This window comes from Ambystoma mexicanum, chromosome 1q, assembly GCF_040938575.1.
Source record: "Ambystoma mexicanum isolate Mex_15411 chromosome 1q, UKY_AmexF1_1, whole genome shotgun sequence".
In the NCBI taxonomy this organism is placed as follows: Eukaryota; Metazoa; Chordata; class Amphibia; order Caudata; family Ambystomatidae; genus Ambystoma; species Ambystoma mexicanum.
Genome location: NC_090922.1, coordinates 1,251,050,037 through 1,251,071,996, shown reverse-complemented (window position 1 = coordinate 1,251,071,996; position 21,960 = coordinate 1,251,050,037).

Below are 21,960 nucleotides of genomic sequence, written 5' to 3'. Positions count from 1 at the left end.
CTGGTGGCTGGGGGGTGGGGGTGGTGGTAGACATGAGTGGGGGCCTGTGGAGGCTGCCCCTGCACTGCTGGGGGGTGGGGGTGCAGGGGGACATGAGTGGGGGCCTGGTGGAGGCTGCCCCTGCACTGCTGGGGGGTGGGGGTGGTGGGAGACATGAGTGGGGGCCTGGTGGTATCTGCCCCTGGTGGCTGGGGGGTGGGGTGGTGGGAGACATGAGTGGGGGCCTGGTGGAGGCTGCCCCTGCACTGCTGGGGGGTGGGGGTGGTGGGAGACATGAGTGGGGGCCTGGTGGTATCTGCCCCTGGGGGGTGGGGGTGGTGGTAGACATGACTGGGGGCCTGGTGGAGGCTGCCCCTGCACTGCTGGGGGGTGGGGGTGCAGGTGCAGGGGGACATGAGTGGGGGCCTGGTGGAGGCTGCCCCTGGTGGCTGGGGGGTGGGGGTGGTGGGAGACATGAGTGGGGGCCTGGTGGTATCTGCCCCTGGTGGCTGGGGGGTGGGGGTGGGGGTGGTGGGAGACATGAGTGGGGGCCTGGTGGAGGCTGCCCCTGCACTGCTGGGGGGTGGGGGTGCAGGTGCAGGGGGACATGAGTGGGGGCCTGGTGGAGGCTGCCCCTGGTGGCTGGGGGGTGGGGGTGGTGGGAGACATGAGTGGGGGCCTGGTGGTATCTGCCCCTGGTGGCTGGGGGGTGGGGGTGGTGGGAGACATGAGTGGGGGCCTGGTGGAGGCTGCCCCTGCACTGCTGGGGGGTGGGGGTGGTGGGAGACATGAGTGGAGGCCTGGTGGTATCTGCCCCTGGTGGCTGGGGGGTGGGGGTGGTGGTAGACATGAGTGGGGGCCTGGTGGAGGCTGCCCCTGCACTGCTGGGGGGTGGGGGTGCAGGGGGACATGAGTTGGACATGAGTGGGGGCCTGCTGGCAGGTGCCCCACGGTGCTGGGGGGTGGGGGTGCAGGGGGACATGAGTTGGACATGAGTGGGGGCCTGCTGGCAGGTGCCCCACGGTGCTGAGGGGTGGGGGTGCAGGGGAACATGAGTTGGACATGAGTGCGGGCCTGCTGGCAGGTGCCCCACAGTGCTGGGGGGTGGGGGTGCAGGGGAACATGAGTTGGACATTAGTGGGGGCCTGCTGGCAGGTGCCCCACAGTGCTGGGGGGTGGGGGTGGTGGTAGACATGAGTGGGAGCCTGGTGGAGGCTGCCCCTGCACTGCTGTGGGGTGGGGGTGGTGGTAGACATGAGTGGGGGCCTGGTGGTATCTGCCCCTGGTGGCTGGGGGGTGGTGGTAGACATGAGTGGGGGCCTGGTGGAGGCTGCCCCTGCACTGCTGGGGGGTGGGGGTGGTGGGAGACATGAGTGGGGGCCTGGTGGAGGCTGCCCCTGGTGGCTGGGGGGTGGGGTGGTGGGAGACATGAGTGGGGGCCTGGTGGAGGCTGCCCCTGCACTGCTGGGGGGTGGGGGTGGTGGGAGACATGAGTGGGGGCCTGGTGGTATCTGCCCCTGGGGGGTGGGGGTGGTGGTAGACATGACTGGGGGCCTGGTGGAGGCTGCCCCTGCACTGCTGGGGGGTGGGGGTGCAGGTGCAGGGGGACATGAGTGGGGGCCTGGTGGAGGCTGCCCCTGGTGGCTGGGGGGTGGGGGTGGTGGGAGACATGAGTGGGGGCCTGGTGGTATCTGCCCCTGGTGGCTGGGGGGTGGGGGTGGGGGTGGTGGGAGACATGAGTGGGGGCCTGGTGGAGGCTGCCCCTGCACTGCTGGGGGGTGGGGGTGCAGGTGCAGGGGGACATGAGTGGGGGCCTGGTGGAGGCTGCCCCTGCACTGCTGGGGGGTGGGGGTGCAGGTGCAGGGGGACATGAGTGGGGGCCTGGTGGAGGCTGCCCCTGCACTGCTGGGGGGTGGGGGTGCAGGTGCAGGGGGACATGAGTGGGGGCCTGGTGGAGGCTGCCCCTGGTGGCTGGGGGGTGGGGGTGGTGGGAGACATGAGTGGGGGCCTGGTGGTATCTGCCCCTGGTGGCTGGGGGGTGGGGGTGGTGGGAGACATGAGTGGGGGCCTGGTGGAGGCTGCCCCTGCACTGCTGGGGGGTGGGGGTGGTGGGAGACATGAGTGGAGGCCTGGTGGTATCTGCCCCTGGTGGCTGGGGGGTGGGGGTGGTGGTAGACATGAGTGGGGGCCTGGTGGAGGCTGCCCCTGCACTGCTGGGGGGTGGGGGTGCAGGGGGACATGAGTTGGACATGAGTGGGGGCCTGCTGGCAGGTGCCCCACGGTGCTGGGGGGTGGGGGTCCAGGGGGACATGAGTTGGACATGAGTGGGGGCCTGCTGGCAGGTGCCCCACGGTGCTGAGGGGTGGGGGTGCAGGGGAACATGAGTTGGACATGAGTGCGGGCCTGCTGGCAGGTGCCCCACAGTGCTGGGGGGTGGGGGTGCAGGGGAACATGAGTTGGACATTAGTGGGGGCCTGCTGGCAGGTGCCCCACAGTGCTGGGGTGTGGGGGTGGTGGTAGACATGAGTGGGAGCCTGGTGGAGGCTGCCCCTGCACTGCTGTGGGGTGGGGGTGGTGGTAGACATGAGTGGGGGCCTGGTGGTATCTGCCCCTGGTGGCTGGGGGGTGGGGGGTGGTGGTAGACATGAGTGGGGGCCTGGTGGAGGCTGCCCCTGCACTGCTGGGGGGTGGGGGTGGTGGGAGACATGAGTGGGGGCCTGGTGGAGGCTGCCCCTGCACTGCTGGGGGGTGGGGGTGGTGAGAGACATGAGTGGGGGCCTGGTGGAGGCTGCCCCTGGGGGGTGGGGTTGATAGGGGACATGAGTGGGGGCCTGGTGGAATCTGCCCCTGGTGGCTGGGGGGTGGGGGTGGTGGTAGACATGGGTGGGGGCCTGGTGGAGGCTGCCCCTGTACTGCTGGGGGGTGGGGGTGGTGGGTGACATGAGTGGGGGCCTCGTGGAGGCGGCCCCTGGTGGCTGGGGGGTGGGGGTGCAGGGGGACATGAGTGGGGGCCTGGTGGAGGCTGCCCCTGCACTGCTGGGGGGTGGGGGTGGTGGGAGACATGCATTGTTAATCAGTAGTGCAAGGTGACATGTGGGTTGGCTCGGGGGCATGCCCATGGTGGATGGGCTGCGTGCGGGACATGAGCAGGGGTGCAGGGTAGTCCCCCCGTGGTGTGGGCTGCCTGCAGGGGCCATGGAGGTTGTAGAGCGAACACCTGGGAGGACCCACACGGCCAATTCACGTGTAGTACTCCCCAGAACCCCTGAAATACACGTACCCTGCTGAAATCGCATATGGAACTTCCCGCGCACCCCTGAAATACACGTACCCTGCTGAAATCGCGTGTGGAACTTCCTGCGCACCCCTGGAATACACGTACCCTGCTCGCATGGGGCCAACCGCATGTGGAACTTCCCGCGCACCCCTGGAATACACGTACCCTGATGGAATCGCATGTGGAACTTCCCACGCACCCCTGAGATACACGTACCCTGCTGAAATCGCGTGTGGAACTTCCCGCGCACCCCTGAAATACACGTACCCTGCTGAAATCGCGTGTGGAACTTCCCGCGCACCCCTGAAATACACGTACCCTGCTGAAATCACTTGTGGAACTTCCCGCTCACCCCTGGAATACACGTACCCTGCTGGAATCGCGTGTGGAACTTCCCGCGCACCCCGAAATACACGTACCCTGCTCGCACGGGGCCAATCGCGTGTGGAACTTCCCTCGCACCCCTGAAATACACATACCCTGCTGGAATCGCGTGTGATACTTCCCGCGAACCCCTCTAATACACGTTCCCCGCTTGGCGTTTGCTGTTTGCCAGCCCAGTGAACTGGTCCAGGGTTAGCGCAGCTCTTTGCGATTATTTGGGGATTTTGAAGGCTTTTCCTTGCACGAGGGCGTTCTTGGGGGCGTAACTGGCCTGCTGCAGGGTCGCTGCGCCACGCTGCGCCACGGCTGGTTTTGGATGCGAGAATCCATGAATACGCTGTGCGCGGAAATCGATTTTAGCGCACGCGGCTGGCGCAGACATTCGCACGGGCATGCTGTGCGCCAGTCGCGTGCACCACTTTTGTGCGAATTTCTATGAATTACCCTGTCAGTGTTTTACCCTTTAATCTTGAAGATAACAATTTCTCTTCCACCATATTCAGTGTGGCCAATTATTGGATTTTAGTATATAATGAAACCACGTCTAAGCTTACTAGTATATCTATAGTTTCTACCTTGAAACCCTGTGTCAGTCTGATGACTTCAGTTGTGTCTTGTATATAAGAGGCCATAATTCTCACATATGGGCTCAAAAAACGATCAGCAAATTTGGAAAGAGGCTCCAGTAGAAATCCTGACCCTTACACAATTGTTCTACCCTGGAGGATTTATCAGTGTCTTATTTATTTTAGGCAGAGTATAGATTGTAATAGACCAAATGTTTATGGGCCACAGCGTTAGCCAACATTGAAATAACGGGTGAAAGAATGTCATTTAAATGCATACTTTGCTGATGTGCACTATGAATAAGCTCCTGTGTTCTTTGCTATTTTTCATTTTACTGTGCAGGTCCACATGTGCAAACACACACAGGTGTGCCTGTAACATTGCAGAAATCAAGATAGTTGCTGCACTAGATCTGCACAGAATCCAGTAAGCCTTTAGAAACTCAGGCTGGAATTTTAGTGATTTTATTTAGTTTTTTTTGTTTCTGGACTTTGCACGTGTAGCCCTGGGAGGAACAGTCCACCCAGCTTGGTGGTTAAGCACCCATTTCACCCCCCACCCTTCCCGGTCCACCCGTGCCATCTCTTATATATTAACGCACTGCTTTGAATCTATCTATATCCATGTATCTGTATTTCAGGCTGTAACCATCTCCATATGTTCAATTTGATTTTTTAAATTAGTTTGTGCGTTTTTAATCTGCAGTGAAGGTGGATAGCAAATAGCTTGTTAACTGAAGCAATACATACTTATCAGGTTTTGGGACTAGGTGCATTGAGTAATGTTGAAATAGGTTGCAGAGTCCCAACAGTGACATTATTTAACTAATGGACAGAATTTCAGAAGTCCTTGTATTGGGGTCACAGTAGAAAGGCCTATTTTCATGGTGTGTATTCGAATTCTGTTTTTTGAGAAGTTAGGGGATGGCTTGGACATGTACAGTCACATTACAATTTGGTTTCGTTGTGATGTTGTTGCTTGACTTTACATTGAAGAAAGAAAGCCACTTTTTTGTAAAAAAACTCTTTAGACAGTAATGCAATCACCACGCAGCCCCAGCAGAACTGTATGGGCAGACAAATCTGAACCCCAAACACACTGCTGCCGGATGGGCTCTGTTCTGTGCATCCATATAAGATAATGCATACATGCCCAGGGTAGTAATGCTTGTTTGTGAACACTTGGAACACTAGCAAACAGCAATGTGTGGTGTACGTGTTCTGCAGCCAGGGTCTGACTGGCGCATACATTTATTTCGCCGATAATGAAAAAGTGAGCCACATTTGCAAATGGCAATTCATTCTTTGATAAAAAGGAAATACAAATTGTGAAATTTAAAGAATATTTATTCAGCAACAATGGTAAAAACTGCTAGTCACATCATGAAATAACACATGTAAGTGGCCAACATTGGCCAAAAAAGTGGCCCACTTTGACCAAAAAAACTGCCATTTTGCACCAAAGTCCAAGAATGTATGCACCTTGCGTAGGTGCATCTGTGAAATAATCTGTAAATGTTGTGGGACCAGGAGCCTTGATACTGTTAAAAGGGAAGTAAATATTTTGCTATGTGTAATACTTTAAATATTTAATTGTGTTTCACTGCACAGCTTGCCATTAAAAGCAAATACTAATATTGTTCAGTTTTGTGAAATGTGTTCACTAAAACAAAACCAACCCATGGCTGGCAGTGAACACAGAGGGCCTCATTGTTATTTGTCCTTGAATCAACCATACTAACTATTTGAAGGACACAGTAGGCCTCATTACGAGTCCGGCGGTAACCGAGGCGGTAAAACCGCCTGGTTACCGCCGGACTCGTATTACCATTCCGCCTCCGTGATTCCCGGAATTACCGGGGCATTACAACCCCGGTTTTCCGGGAATCACGGAGGCGGAATGGTGTTAATCCCCATTCCCATTGAGTCCTATTGGACTCAATGGGAATGGGGATCATGGAAACACCGGCAGCATCTCGTAATGCTGCCGGTGTTTCCTCGTCCGCCTGCAGGCGGGCGGTGTTAAACCCGCCAGGTCAAACCTGGCGGGAACATCACCTCCCGCCTGCAGGAGTCGGGATCAGGCGGTCCGGAAACAACGGTGGTGGCGGGTTTACCGCCACCGTTATTTCCGGACCGCCTGATTTGTAATGAGGCCCAATGTGTCGAATATCCACAAAGAATTGATAAGATTCACTATATTGAAAGCGGACATAGGAAAGTTACGTTCCTACTACTGAGATCTGTCATTCAAAGCGGCTGGTCACTGTCACATAGAGAGAATGGAAACTCAAGACAAAATGTAAGCATTGCTTTACATAATATTTAAGCGAGTGAGGATGTTCTTAAAGATTAACGATGTGATCGATGAATGTTCGATTTGATGCAAAGAATAGACATTGTACATGCATTCTCAAATTTACATAGCTACATTCTACTGATGTGCACATGCCATGGTGTCAATCATCCAGTTGACAGCTTCTTCCACCGTAATTGGACAATATTCATCCACAATGCATCTGTGATAATCATTATCTAGGATGATCGCCAGACATCAATCTATCCTTCTGTGGTAGCAATACTTAGGAGCAACATGGTATCCTACAGGGCCTGAAAACGTGCGGATGTGAAAGTGTTGCATTTGAAAGTGAAATTACTCCATTCTTCTCCCTAACGGAACACCATGTGCGCCGATCAAACAACGGTGATGGAGCATAAGAACTGGGATTAATCTATTGATGAACGAAATTTGCATTGTAAGATCACTGTTCACAGTTATACAAAAAATGCAAAGCATGCAGTGTTTGCTAGCTATAACCTCTATTAGCAAAAGTTATAAATGGTTTTGTGGACATATTCTTCTTATTTGAGTGTTATGTCAATAATAAAAGTACTTGTTACGTTCCTAACTATTGCTGTTTTCTACAAACTATACGTTTTTATCTCCTTTTAAAAAGAAACACATTTTTTGTGTTTTGTGCGGATGCGTGTGTTTATGTTCCTAGTTCTGCATTAGGTAACATTATGACGTGGGTGATGACAGGGTATGTTTGTCTACGCTGTCCACGAACGTCATGAGAATAGGTGAGTCATATCGTTTTGACTAGTGATGTCAGCTTTATGTGTGGGTGATCTGAATTACTGGCGCATGGGCACTTGAATTTAGGGCGATGGATCAACGGATAAGATTAGCACAAGATGGCGGCACTTGATCCGTCTTTTTCACATGTGCAAAAGTGAGAAAAACTAAGCTAGATACATTGCATTTTTTTTTAAGATTGATGGATGTATGATCAAAAATACATGCCCGATAGATTGGGCCCATAACGTTTCTGAGTGAACTTTTTCTTTAACAGAAAATGCCCAGGCATGAAATTTGATCATGTGAAAATAACTATTCAGCATTCTAAAAGTAGATTAAAAAATGTTGGCATGTTTTTGCAGCAAGGCTTGATATGCAGGCATGGGTCTCCGTGTATCTTAAGGGAATCCTGATCATGCCAACCAAGCGTAAGTGGTCTGACTTTGTAATGTAGACTTTACCTTCTGTATCTGGCAACTCCTATCACCCCATCTGTACTCAATCAAAGGTATCTTTAGGCCCTGAAGACAATGGTCCTCACATCAGATTTTCATAGGGTTGCAGTGTCACTACTGGAAACTTTCTGGCAGTAACCCCACCAGAATCGGTGAGACAACTAGGTTGGGGGACAGGGTCAGGCCAGCAGGAAGGACGTTTTGATGGCCCGACCTTCGAACCCTCTTTCTCCTCAGTTGGTGCTGGGCTTCAAACACCAGGTGATGACACTGGGTCAGAGCCTGGAATGTGGGCGGTGGCAGGATATGGGTGGGGTTTGTTTTTCACAGGCTCTGTGGGGGACAGGCATGACTGAGGCTGCGTCAGGAACAGGGGCATAAAAGGCCATTACTGGAGGTGACTGGCAACTTCCTGCTTCTCCTCATGGTCCTGTCGATCGCCCACGTCCCCTACGCCACACTAGGAGGAATGATCCCATTTTCCCACCCACCCTCCCTACTTTTAGTGCGTCATGAGGGAAGTGGGGCAGTTCAGTAGAGGATGCACTGTTTTGACAGAACTTTACCCCGGGGGGCAGAGCCCAGGATTGGGTCAATGGGGTAGTCAGACCAGCACACATCGTAATGGGCTCCAGGGGCTGGGGGTCGGAATCGGGAAACATTCAGGAGATATTTGGTTCAGGTACAGGGGTTCGGATTCCCGGTACCACTCCAAAATGCTTGAGGGGGTTTTGAAATGGCGTTAGTGTGTAGGTTAACATGAATTATTTATATATGTTCTAATATTTGCATATGTTGCATTTTGTGGTTAGGTAATGAATGCAGCCTAAAATGCATTGAGTGTGCTGTTCTTCATGGTGGCTATGGACCCTGCGCTACTCATTGTGCACCGCAGCCAAAATCATCGAGTATTCCAACCGTGAGACTGCCATTAACTTCCAAAACGGCTTCTTTCTATTAATGCTGATAGCACTGCCCAGCAAAGTTCTCTTTTGCAAAGACTGGCCTGTTAGGCTAACTCAAAGGAAATAGAAGCACTGATAAAACACAGGTCAAGATGCTGGAGGACTGCAAGTTAGAACTGTAAAATCTTTGCCAAAAGACTGCTTGAGGGTCTGGACTTCATTATGTTGCCAGCTGAAAAGGTTAAATCCTGGTCAACTGACCTCTTGAGCAAGTTTGCCTTTCTCTTTTTATTTAATTCTTGTTTTTGTTCCTTTTCTTCTCCAAATCCCATTGTCTCTTTGTCTCTTTTTCTGTTGTTTCTTTGAGAACTGAAGGTTGTTTATTCGCTTTGGATGTATTTTCTTTTAAGCTTTGGATTTTATCAAACAGTTTACATATTTAGTGTGTTTGTGAAAGGTTAAAGGTTAAATTTGTAGCCATATACAATAAAAAAATAAAAAATAAAATAAAATAAAATAAAACACAGGTAAACCTGGAGACTATGCAGGGTGTCTGTACCATGGGTAATGAGTATATTGGACTTTAAAGGGGTACTGCAATACCCAGTACGGATCAACGTACTCTGGCACGAAGAGCTTGTGATTTTTCTTTTGCAATATATTAATTTTTCAATACAATGATGTGTATACACCAATGGAGTTTCCGCTTTCCTTGCCAACTCCTCAATCAAAATACTGATACCATTACACCAAATAGTCTGGGGTGGATTGGAGACGAATTGACTTGCTTTTGTTTGCCTGTCTGCATACAGGGGTGCACTAAGAACCAAAACAGACCCTGGAAATAATGTTCAAAGTGGTCAAAGTGTCCCCATATAACACATTTTCAGCAAGCCCAAGTCTTTTACTACATTTGGAAATAAAATGGATTACACAAAAGAGATCCAGGGTGCAGAGGCGTACCGGGAGTTCCCTAAAGGGCCATCCCACCCCTGCATGCATAAAACATGTAGTTCAGTGTGACCTGTGGGATCAGACTGCGCTAGCTAGTGTTAATTTCCCGCGTTCTTGGAAGCACACAGGGTTTATGAGTGCTGATTCTAGGTTTGGTAAATAATGAGTCATTTCCCCTAGTGCAGGTGCAGTTTGACTGGCAGATGGTCTGCAGCGAAGGTCTCACTGCATTTCCCTAAGTGAACTCCCCTGCAAGTCTTGGATTGTGGTTGACATGTTTCTACTGTGCTGTCATTCTGGATGGGATGGCAAAGATTTAAACAGATGTCCGACCTGAATGATGGCCGCTTTCCAGGCTCTGAAAATTACTAAGCGGTGATTTTGTGTTTCCGTGACTACAATGTGAATGTCTTTCAGACCCTTGATCAGAAGGTAAAATGCAAAACGCTCAACAGGATAATTTTAAAGCAGTGCTATTTCTTGATTGCTTTTCCAAAGTGTAAATAAAGCAGATCTTTCCTTGTTGTTATCTAAGCAGAAAACGTGCACACATTTTAATTGTTTTAAAACAGTTCTTTTTTTAAATAAAACGAAACATTACCCCAAGAACAGTCTTATACAGTTAACTCGTTTTCATTATTGGTGCTCATTTTCTTTAGATTTGCTGCCTCAAATTTCCGGACATGCCTTTGACGTGTCTTGCCCTATCTGAAGACATGCAGCAGCACACAATGGCATTTGCTCGCCATAGATCTAACTCCATCAAAGAAAAAGTGTGACTTTGAGAGGGTAAGAATGGCAGCCTTATGCTGATCACTGCAGATTTGTCAATAATCTTCACATAATAGTAGAGATGTTTTGTGCGTCCGCATATTCAATCTCCTACGTGCAGAAATGCTAAATGCTGTGAGATATGGACATTTGGAAAGGCAGATTTTCTTCTTAGGTTTGAGGACATGGGCCTCATGACAAGTATGCCGGTCTGAAAACAAGGGTGCCAGTAAGCTCACCGTCACCCTTGTTTCCAGACAGGCAAACTAGGACTCTGCCTGCCGGAGCCGCTGTGCAACAGGTCTGATCCTGCCGGGCGCAGAGGCCACCGTAGGCAGACCAGTCACGGACGTGCCGGCAATGTTAACAACGGTGCCGGCACTCCCGAGTCCCCACTCCCATGGGAATGGGAACTTACATTTTACCGGCGCCTGACTTCCCGGGAACCAGTACAATTTTACGAGTCCAGCGGCATCCTGCCGGTAGCACTGACAGGATTACCGCAGGACTCATAATGAGGGTCATTGTGAATCATAGAAATTATGACTGGGGATTTTATGAAACAATGGAAGTAGATTCATTTTGTTGATCGAGTAAAAGGAAAACATCAGAGCTCTTTTTCTTGTCTCTGCAGATTAACTCCTCCCTCTCGAGTAACTTTCATGAGCCAGATAGGGAAAATGCAGGAACATACCTAATTCATCTTCTGCATTACTCGGGCATGTTCCACACTAAAACAAGTCTAGTCACTGGCATAAGACATCAGCAACAGGTGTGCAAAAAGAGTCACCTCAAGGTCTGCCCTCAAACATCAGAAGAAAATCAGTATTTCCAATGGCAATGCCCCACAGCATTAAGCATTTCTGTACCTAGGAGCTTGAATATGCAGACACAGAACAAATCTGTATTTTCATGTGCAGATTATTGCCTCATCTGCAGTGATCAGCATGAGGCTGGCATTTTTACCCTCACAAAGTAATACTTTTTCTTTGATTGAGGCTTAGCTATTTGGAGCAAATGCCATTGTGTGTGGCTGCATGTCTTCAGATAGGGCAACTGTACCACAATTGGGTATTTTCCCTATTTTTTGTTTGAGGGGGATCAATTCTCGAATGGGAAAAGATACATAAGAATATACAAAATAAGAGAAATGATTACCCCCTCTCTACGCCAATGTCACATAGATTGGTTATGCCTTTATAAAACTCACTGTTATGCAAGTCAAACACCATCCTTAGTTACACAGGGAACAGAATTTCCCTTTACAAAACCCCACATTACTTTTGAAAAAACACAATTTTATTAATTATTTTCAATACATACAAAAAATATAAAAAATTGTAAACTAGACAGCGTGGATACATTTATGTCATGGTTAACAATTGCAAAAAAAGTCTGAAATTAACCCTCATATGATCCCATTCCACCCCAGAGGGCTACATAAGGCACACCCCTATCCCAAACACTGATCCCAACACCATTCTGCAACTAGCCACTGTGAGCTGGGACAGGTAGCTGCTCATGCTGTGCTTGGAAGTAGAGAGGCTGGACAACCAGGACAAGGCCCAGGGAGTACATAGGGGGTGGGCAGAAGGAGGAGGAGAGGCCAAGCAAGGTGTGCCCGATCCTCATGGTCAGACCCTCACCTTGGGCCCTCACTGACAGCAAGTTGGTCACCCTATGCCGCCTCAACAGGAAGGCCAAAACAGAGCTGCTCACCACAATACAGGACAACATAGTGAGCAGAATCATAGTGAGCAACCAGACTGGTGTGCCTCCACTGCTCAAACTAGTGTTTTTCCTAAATTTGCTTGGAACTTATTTGAGGTTATAAGAGAAAAAGTTCAAAGTGCTTTGGATTTGGAAATGATCAGTAGACAGGAACACGAATATCTTACCCGAGTGAATGGGAGAGTGCCGGTATTTTACATCCTACCCAAAATCCATAAAAATTTGACACACCCCCTGGCCGTCCTATTGTATCTGGAGTAAACTCCATTTTGGAGCCATTGTCAAAATTTGTGGATTTTTATCTAAGACCATTTGTGTTTAATATGCAGAGTTACCTTAGAGACACAACAGATGCTATCGTGAAGATAGAGAAACTTCCCTTTGTATATGGTCAATCTTTACTGATTAGTTTGGATATCCAGTCGTTATACACTATGATCCCCCAAAAGGCTACCCTGGAGGTTGTAGAAGATATTTTGTGTGGCAGAACAGATGGGCATCCTGTCAGTAATGGTTTCCTTTTATGGTGCACTGATTTTGCACTTACAAAAAATTTCTTCCAATTCCAAGGAAAGTTTTTCCAACAAGTTGAGGGTACCGCCATGGGTGCAGCCATGGCCCCTAACTTAGCTAACTTATATGTGGAGTTCTTCGAAAAATCTGTCATATATCCGGCCACCAACCCCTTTCTTCATCATCTGAGGAAATGGCTGCGATATATTGACGATGTGTTCATTGTGTGGGATGGTTCTGTGGAAGAAGCCAATAATTTTGTAGAATGGTTGAATTTACAAAATCGTTTTTTGAAATTCACTAAATGTATTAGTGAAAGTGAAATCAACTTCTTGGATATCACTATTTTCCACTCTATGGGGTCTTTGAAGGTTAAACCTTTCAGTAAGATTACTGACAAAAATGCCTTTCTTAATTTCAACAGCCATCATGCCAAACACATGAAAATGAATCTACCTTTCGGACAGTTTATCAGGTTAAAGAGGAACAGTAGTTGTAAGGAGGACTACAGTAAAAGTGCTAATACCTTGACTGAAAAATTATTAGCCAAAGGGTACCCCCCACGTGTGATCAAATTGGCCTCAAAAAGGGCCTACAACAATAATCGGGAAGCTCTGTTGGAAAAAACTTTGAAAGAAAAAAGAGAGATTGGCACTGTGTTTGTTAACACGTATTCAAATCTCTCGTACAAGATAAAAACAATTGTGAACAAAGCTTGGAAGAAAACGTATCATGGTAAGAAGGTATTACCACCACTGGTTGCTTTCAAAAAAAGTCAGAGCTTACGTAATATGTTGGTTCGCAATGATATAACTGAAACTCAGGGGAAACAAGTACGATTGACCACTTTGTGGGGTCTACCTGAAGTTAAAGGTCATTTTCCTTGTGGTAAGTGTAGTATGTGTGCACAAACAGAAGAAAAAAAGATTTTTCAGATTTTGCCAGATCTTGTATGGAATTTCAATGAATTGATGAATTGTAATACCAAAAATGTCGTCTATTTGATCAGGTGCCCTTGTGGCTTACAGTATGTGGGCAAAACAAACAGAATGTGCCGTATAAGAATGATTGAACATCGTAGTTGTATTAAAAACAAGATAATTACAGCTCCTTTGGTCAAGCACTTTTTGGAGAAAGGGCATTCTCATACTGATTTCAGGTGGTTCGTCTTGAAAAAAATAAGTGGCATTAGTAAACAGGAGATTGATCGCAAGTTGCTCAATTTTGAACAAAAGATGATTTTCAAACTGCAGAGCCATACAGTGGGTTTGAATGAAGCAATTGATTGGCACTGTGTTAGTTTAATTTGAGGTATAGTGATCCTAAGAAACGATGTACCTTTTGAATTATTAGTTGTTTCATTGATTTTCCTGTGCTGCTGCATCTATATATCATAAATATATTTAGGTGGGACGAACTTGTTGTAATCCTTTGTAGAAAATGTTTTCAAAAATGTTTTTTAAAAAAATGTTTTTTTGAGTTGAAAGATACGTCTTGAAATACATGTTTTTGTTGTTAATTATCCAAAAAATGCTTCATGTACGAATGAAAAATCTACAAAGGATTTGAGGTATTTGAACACTATTTTTTAAATATAAGGAGCATCAAGGTACAAAACCACAGTGTGTGATGGATACTGTAGGCTGTTTTAAACTTCTACCATGGGTTTATTCGGCTTCTTCTTGCATATACAGACCTTTTGAGGCTGTGTTCCCCTTTAAAGTGAAGCTTACCTTCCGTACACCAGTGCTATCCCAATTTTTTGGTTTACAGTCCTTTTTCTATGACCGTTGATCCACCTTATAGGGGGTAGTCTGTCTTCAATGTTAATCACCGGCCATGTTTTGCGGGTAGTCTACACCTAGGTGGTTAGATTGAGCGGATTGAGGAGCGCTTGCTAATTGATTGGGTAAGTAGGATGCCGTGTCACTCTGTGTAAGCTTCGGTAGTATTCAAAATCGAATTTAAAATAGAAAAGCTTGCGACGCTACGGGTGATTAGTTCCGGTTTTCGAGTCACACTGCTTTTAGATGCAGTAAGTGTTTGACATGCACTGTGGTGAAATGTAGAATGTTTGGGTACCGCGGGAAAGGATTTCAGTATTGCGGACTAAAAAGCACTTTGCATGTAGTAAGTGTTTGGATTAGTTTCACTTATCTATAAGATCATGTGGTGTGGTGGTTGGAAATTCACTTTTATGGTCACACATGCAGAGGCACACCGATAGTATACAAGTGTCTTTTTGTTGTTCCTAGGTAGTGTGGACATATAACACTTGAAGATCGGATTGAGATAGTGTTGTTGATCCATTACTTGTGATTCGACCTTCGAATTAAACCTGGTTCTGACTGAAGGTAATAGAGGGGATTTTCCCTTGTTGTTTATTGATGACTAGGTGGTTAAACACCCATATTGAATTACATCCGGTGTGTGTGTTTTCTGGCTTTTGTCTTGGCTCTACAGTGTCCTGGATCAAGTTTTGAGGCGAATTACAGGCGCCCACTGAAACAATAGATGCACCCAATGATTGGTGTTTATCGTGTAGCTCTAATTACCGGCACACTTTGGAAGCAATTATACAGTAAAGGTAATTGCACAGTTGATTTTAAGAACTAATATAAAGGCAGATGTTATTTGGTTTATCTTGCCTGCGTTACCTCATGCCTCAGTATTTTTCCTGAAGTTTGGAGGCTTATATTCAGTATCTACAGACCCAATCCTTACTATCTCTTCCCCTTATTTTTTGTTTTTTATTTTTTGTATTTTAGATTACATCCATTTTGGAGATGTGAAAATTGACCCATTGTGCACAGTGTTGAAGCAGTCTACAGCATATTTTACAGAACTTTTCCCCTGAAGAATGTTCAACCGTTTGAGTTGTTGACGAACAGAAACATGTCGGGAATCTTTTTTATAACACATGTAGAATGTTTATTGCTTTAGTTTTGAGTCTTGTTGTGTTTTTTGTAATCACCTAGGAAGTGTTTTTTAGACGATAGGTCTAGGTATTAGGTATTTGTTATTTTCCTTCCACTGTGTCTGGTGTCTGTGGGTCCATTTATGTTTTAAATTGTTTGTGGCTAATTTTTGTAATAAATTGACATTATTTTTATATTTTATCAGCATACAGTCCAATTTTTTTCAGTCTGTATTGCCGGAACATCAGGAAGTTTAGGTAGGGTTCTTTGAGGTCTATACAAAATAGTTACATTCTTTTCTTATCTCCTTGTTATAAACACATTATTTTCCCTACTGGTGGAGATAGGCTTTGTGTTAAGTAGGGTCTTTTTGACCTATATATAACACACCTTCCACCATGATGCATGACATGGCACAGCCCACATTCTGTGCAGTGCTGGCCCAGGTGCTTGAAGCCCTCCTGCGGCAAGTGCAACAACACATCTCAGTGCATACCACCCCATCCCAGATCAATGCCATGAAAGCTCAGTTCTGTGCCATTGCCCAAATGCCAAAGGTGATTGTTGCCCTGGACTGTACCCATGTTGCGCTGGTGCCCCCCCAGGCCACCGAAGCAATGTACCAAAACTGCAAGCACTACCACGGGCTGAATGTACAGGTGACCTGCAACCCCAACCTCACCTTCAACTACAACTGTGCCTTCTACCCTGGTTCCACCCACGATGCCATGGTCCTATGGAACAGGACCCTGCCAGGTGTAGGGGAGGCATGGTATCACAAGTATGACACTGATACAATAGCTACCATTTGTAAAACCTTTATTGAAGTTTCTGGGATTGGAAAAACTCCTACTTCATCCTATAACTAAGATGGGAGTAGTCTCGACCATCAAACGATAAATAAAAGTTAAAGGGCCTCATTACGAGTCCGGCGGTAACCGCGGTGGTAAAACCGCCCGGGTACCGCCGGACCCTATTACCATTCCGCCTCCGTGATTCCCGGAATTACCGGGGCATTACAACCCCGGTTTTCCGGGAATCACGGAGGCGGAATGGTGTTAATCCCCATTCCCATCGAGTCCTATGGGACTCGATGGGAATGGGGATAATGGAAACACCGGCAGCATCTCGTAATGCTGCCGGTGTTTCCTCGGCCGCCTGCAGGCGGGAGGTGTTAAACCCGCCAGGTCAGACCTGGCGGGAACATCACCTCTCGCCTGCAGGAGTCAGGATCAGGCGGTCCGGAAACAACGGTGGCAGCGGGTTTACCGTCACCGTTATTTCCGGACCGCCTAAGTTATAATGAGGCCAAAAGTCTCTCTTTCCACTTCCAAATAACGTTTCTACAAAATGTTCACGTAGGTCCCCCTCTGTCGGGCTTAGACCTCTTCAAAACACAGTTCACGTGGATCCCCCTCTGTCAGTTCAGACCACTTCAGAACAAAGTTCAACAAAACTTGCAAAGGCGCTCCCTTCACCCAGCCTATCACACTTCAGGTCTTCCTCAGTCAGGCTCCGACCACTTTCGGATGTTGAAGACTTTTGAATGTGCGAAGTTTTCTTTACAGACCTCTGCAGGACACTTTGACTAAAAGTTCAATATTCAACTTTCGCTCTCCCCTTCTGTAGGAGTTTATTTTGCTTACTTAGCTTTTGCAGTTTATCTGCTTTATTGTTACAAACAACGTACCTTTCACTGAGACTTTCGAGTGGGCTACTTCCTTTCACCAGACCACTCCATTACTCAGTATAGATGATTTCATACCTATCCTTACTTCAAAGTTCATTCACAGGTCTGCCTTTCTTCGCGTCTCATCTAAAAGTGTGCAGCCTTCACTTGCAATATATTGTTGCCACTTCAAACTTTCTTTAACACACACCAGTCTCTCAGGTCGCTTGTCAACACCCAACTGTGTGCATTTCTTTCTTGGTTTTAAGATTTCCCAATCACAAGTCAAGGTTAGTACCACAGACTTGGCCTCGCCTACCCAACTCTGCCGTTCACCCGGGAGGGTTGCTGGCATCCTTGGAACACAATGCAACCTTCCGATGTGGGATTTGTCCTTCTCCACATGTCTTTTGCAGCCTGTTGGAGGCAAAGGCCTCCAGTGGAGAACTCTTGGGGTTTTTCGACCCACTGCTCGCATCCTTTGGTCTGTCGCTCTACTCTAGTAGGTTTGACTCCATCCCAGAAGTACTGCTCGTACTTGTGTTCTGCCTTCCTCGCAGGGTGTCTCTAGGTTCTGCTTTTTATCCATGTGAGGAGAGCTAATTGGCATCAGGGGTATGCACTTAAAGTCAAGTGCCTGACTTTGCCTGACCCGATTAGCGGCACATGTCCAGCACAGTGTATGAGAATTAGTCTTGCTACTCTCAGTCACTGTCTTCCTCGGCCCAGAGTTTGTGTGAAAAGGTGAGGGAGGAGTTAGGAACTCGGAGAATCCTAACAAATAGGATTGGTTAGATCAACAAAAAAGGGGGGAATACTGCGTCTCACCATCAGCTGCCTCACCCCCACTCCCTGAAGACCCCTCACCCAGGTAATCCTCCTGCACTGGTCCACCGCCAGGAACTGGATCCAAAAGAGATGGCCATGTCCTGGCCACCTGGATGACAAATCCCTGAGGATTAGCTTGTGAGACAACTTTTGGTTTCTCACACAGGATACATGGAGAGGCACAGAGGAAAACGGACATGGATAGTGGGTGAGTACAGGGATGTTTTTATGGGAGGGCAAAAGGGGCACTTGTCCAGGGCCCCCACCTTGGAGGGGGCCCACCAGGCTGCCTGATCTAAAGAAGTAACATTCCTTTGTTCACCAGACTTAAATAGCACACACAAGGATATTGTATTGCATGGTGCTCAGGCTCTAAACCTATTGCCTGTCTGTTTTGGAAAGTACATTTTACCTCAATCAATTCATCATGTAATGCATTCTGTGTTCACTGTGGTATATATAGTTTGTGTGTTCATTGCGGCACCACTCCTGTAGCATTCTTTCCTTTCTGTGGGAATTATGTTGATCATGTGCAATAGCCACATTTGAAATGCATACTGGTAAATTGAGTGCCACAATGGTTCAGAGGTTAGCTTAGTGTGTTAAGCACTCATTGCAGTGATATGTGTTACTATGCAAGATTAGAATAGCACATTCCTGTAAGGCTGGCTGAGCCTTTCCTATGTCTGAAGTTTATAAACCTGCCTGCATATGTACTTGGTCTTGCAGCACAACAGGTGCTATAATCAGGAATATACCTGCACCAGATAGGGGTTGCCATAAAAAAGAACATGTCATCCTTATGGTGAAGATCTAGAAATTGGTGTGCTCAGATGGGGTGTTGTAAAACCTAGGCAATCTCCTCCAACGATGAGCTTAAACTGTTAGTCCAAGAGATGAATAAGTATCAGAATTTGGAACCAAAGCATTCATGCTTGTATCCTGGCTTTGCCAGCAGACAATGCAGTGATCCTATCAATCATCTTATATCTCGTACATTAGTGTACTGTCTTCTGTGAAGTTTTCCTCCCTGCATGATGGTGGCATCGTTTAGCCCATCACTTGATCTTTCTTCTTATGTAGGGTATTTGAGTGGAAGGGGTGGTAGACAGAAGGGATTTCCTTCTCAGGGTATGATCTTCAAAACAGCCTCCCTCATGGTTTCACTGGCTTCTCAGGGTATGATCTTCAAAACAGCCTCCCTCATGGTTTCACTGGCTATAGTGTTGCTTCCACTATAATTTTTTTTTTCTTTTAATTGTAACAATTAGTTTATAAATAAACTTCAATTACAATAAGAAATCCAATTTTCACATAAATATACAACGAAACAAGAAAAAACAACCATACAACCAAAACGAAACAGCACATTCTATGAATTTGCAGGAATAGGAGAATAGATGAATAAATAAATGAATATTGCCAACATATTTCCGGTTAGAGCGTATCCTCAGTCAAAATGTTTTCCACAAACTCACATACTGCACATGTGAGCGAAACATTTGTTCCAGATAGGATCCAAAACCACCATCTGTCCATGTCTTCATCAGCTGGGGCAAAAGGCCCAAGATAGCGAGTTTGTTGCTGTGATATGTTGGAGCACTCAATGATCAGGTGTTTTACTGATTCAACTGAGTTTCCACAGAACCTGCAGAGGTTATTCTCGATATTAGTAGTAGCTCTTCGTCTCCATTGGATCTCCTTAGTTGTGATAACGTTCAACCGTAATCTCATAAATTGGTTGCGATGTTTTCTTGAAGGAAATTTTTGGAGATATCTAGGTAATTGATCTAGACGGTTTGTTAGTGGCCCTAAGTCGATCGACGAAGACAGCAGATTTCTATGTTCTAAGTTTTGGATCCAGTTCCACTTTCTTAGTTTCTGTTTCGCGAGTTGGGGGGTTGCTATTAGTATTTCCCACTTTATATCTGCAGAGTCTAGAATCGTTTTTAAACCGCTGCACCACAATAGCAGAATACCGCAAGATTGCTGTTTGGTTGCATTTGCAAAGATTTGATAAGCCGGAGCCTGATCTGTCATTGACATTTTCCGTAACAAGGCCAGCGATTTCCAGACAACTATGTTGTACATTGATTCAATTCCAAGTTCATGTCTTATGGAAATCATTGAGTTGCCCTTTGGAAGCTTAAGAATGCGTCTCCAAAATAGGCCTTCAAGGGTCGGCCACAAATGATAGTCTAGATTCCAGCCGGCCTCGGCTCCAAAGGTGATTGAAGGAATCACCTTTTGAATATAGAAGGTTAGTACTGGTTTTAGGGTAAATTTCCCATATTCAGCATGAAGCTTAGCCCCTTGTAGCGCGAAGGTCAACATACGTTGTTTGAGATCAGACATCCAATCATGTTCTCTGATTGAGGTGTTGAAAATGATGCCTAGATACCGAACAGATGGTACGAGTTGTAGCAGTAATGCGTCGAGTTTCCATCTGAAGTTCTTGATTTGTCCTTTGGTGGAATTTCCAATCGCCATGATCTTAGTTTTCTCCACATTAATTTGTAGTGAGTTGTCACTTAGATATTTTTCAAGGGCTAATAAGAGTCTCTGAAGACCAATTGGGGTTGCATCCATTAGGACAATATCATCTGCGTAAATTGTCCAACTGATACTGTTGCTGTCGATATTTGGGGGGAAGCATCGTGTCTGAGAGAATGCTTCAGATATATCAGCTATGAATAGTTTAAATAGTAAGGCAGCAAGGGGGCATCCCTGTTTTACTCCCTTGTTCGTACTTATTCTCTCAGTGAGTTCACCAGCCTCGTTGATTCGCACTCGGATTGAGGTTTCATTATGGAGGGCCATAATGGGGTACAATAATTCAAGCGGACACGACCAGGTAGTCAGTTTTTTCCACAATTTTATGCGGTCCAGAGAATTGAACGCTTGTTTCATGTCAATGAATGCAATATACAGGTTTTTGCCTTGTTGAAGTGCTTTTAGTTTCAATAGGTTCAGTATGGTCAGATTTACCTCAGTTCCCACGCCCTTGGTAAAACCTGACTGTCTTATATCAGAGTGTCCTGAGCTGATAGCCCACTTTGCCAACTTCTGTTGTAAGAAGGACGCAAATATCTTACCCAAGATGTCTAAAAGAGCAATTGGGCGATAGTTCGCCGGATCGTCTCGGCAACCCTTTTTAAAGATAGGAACTATGATGGCCGAGTTCCAAGTTTCAGGGATTAGCTTTGTGATAGCTATCGCTTGGAATAGATGGTAAATGAAGGTTGTCCAATGCTCATTGTTGGCTTTTAGAGTGACATTGGAAAGGCCATCAGGGCCAGCCGCTCAGGAGTTTTTTAACCTTTTAATTGCAGATGATATGTCCTCTCTTGTTTCAATTACATCCCAAGACTGGACCACTTCACACCTTTCGTCTGTGGGCCGAAATACCGCAGTTCCAAAGACCTTAGAAAAATGTATTTCCCAACTGGCCTTGGAAATACCATGATCCGTCTTTGCTTGATGGAATGTTGCTTTGTGGTTTATGATGTTCCATAGGTCCTTTGTCTGATAACAAATAATGATCTTCAGGATACGTTCTCCTCGTTCTTGATCTCTCATTGTTTTGAAACATTTCAACCAATTTCGGTACTTCACCTTTAGATATTTCATTTGTACCATAATATTGGGATCTAAGTTTTTCTTTAATTTCCTCAATTCACGTTGCAGCTGTTTTTTTTTGAGAGACACCAATGGACTAAATTCATATTTTTTTAAATATGAACAGCTGTTTGAATGGTTAAATGTTATTTGGTAGTCTACCAACAGAGCAGTGTAATTTAATTTGTCATGTGGAGCTATTTCTTCAGAAGACATCATTTCATTTAGATTTCTCAATTGCTTAGTGTTTATTTTTAGTCGATTTCCTCTTTGATTTACCTCAATTGGCTGAATGAAAAGCTCTTCATTT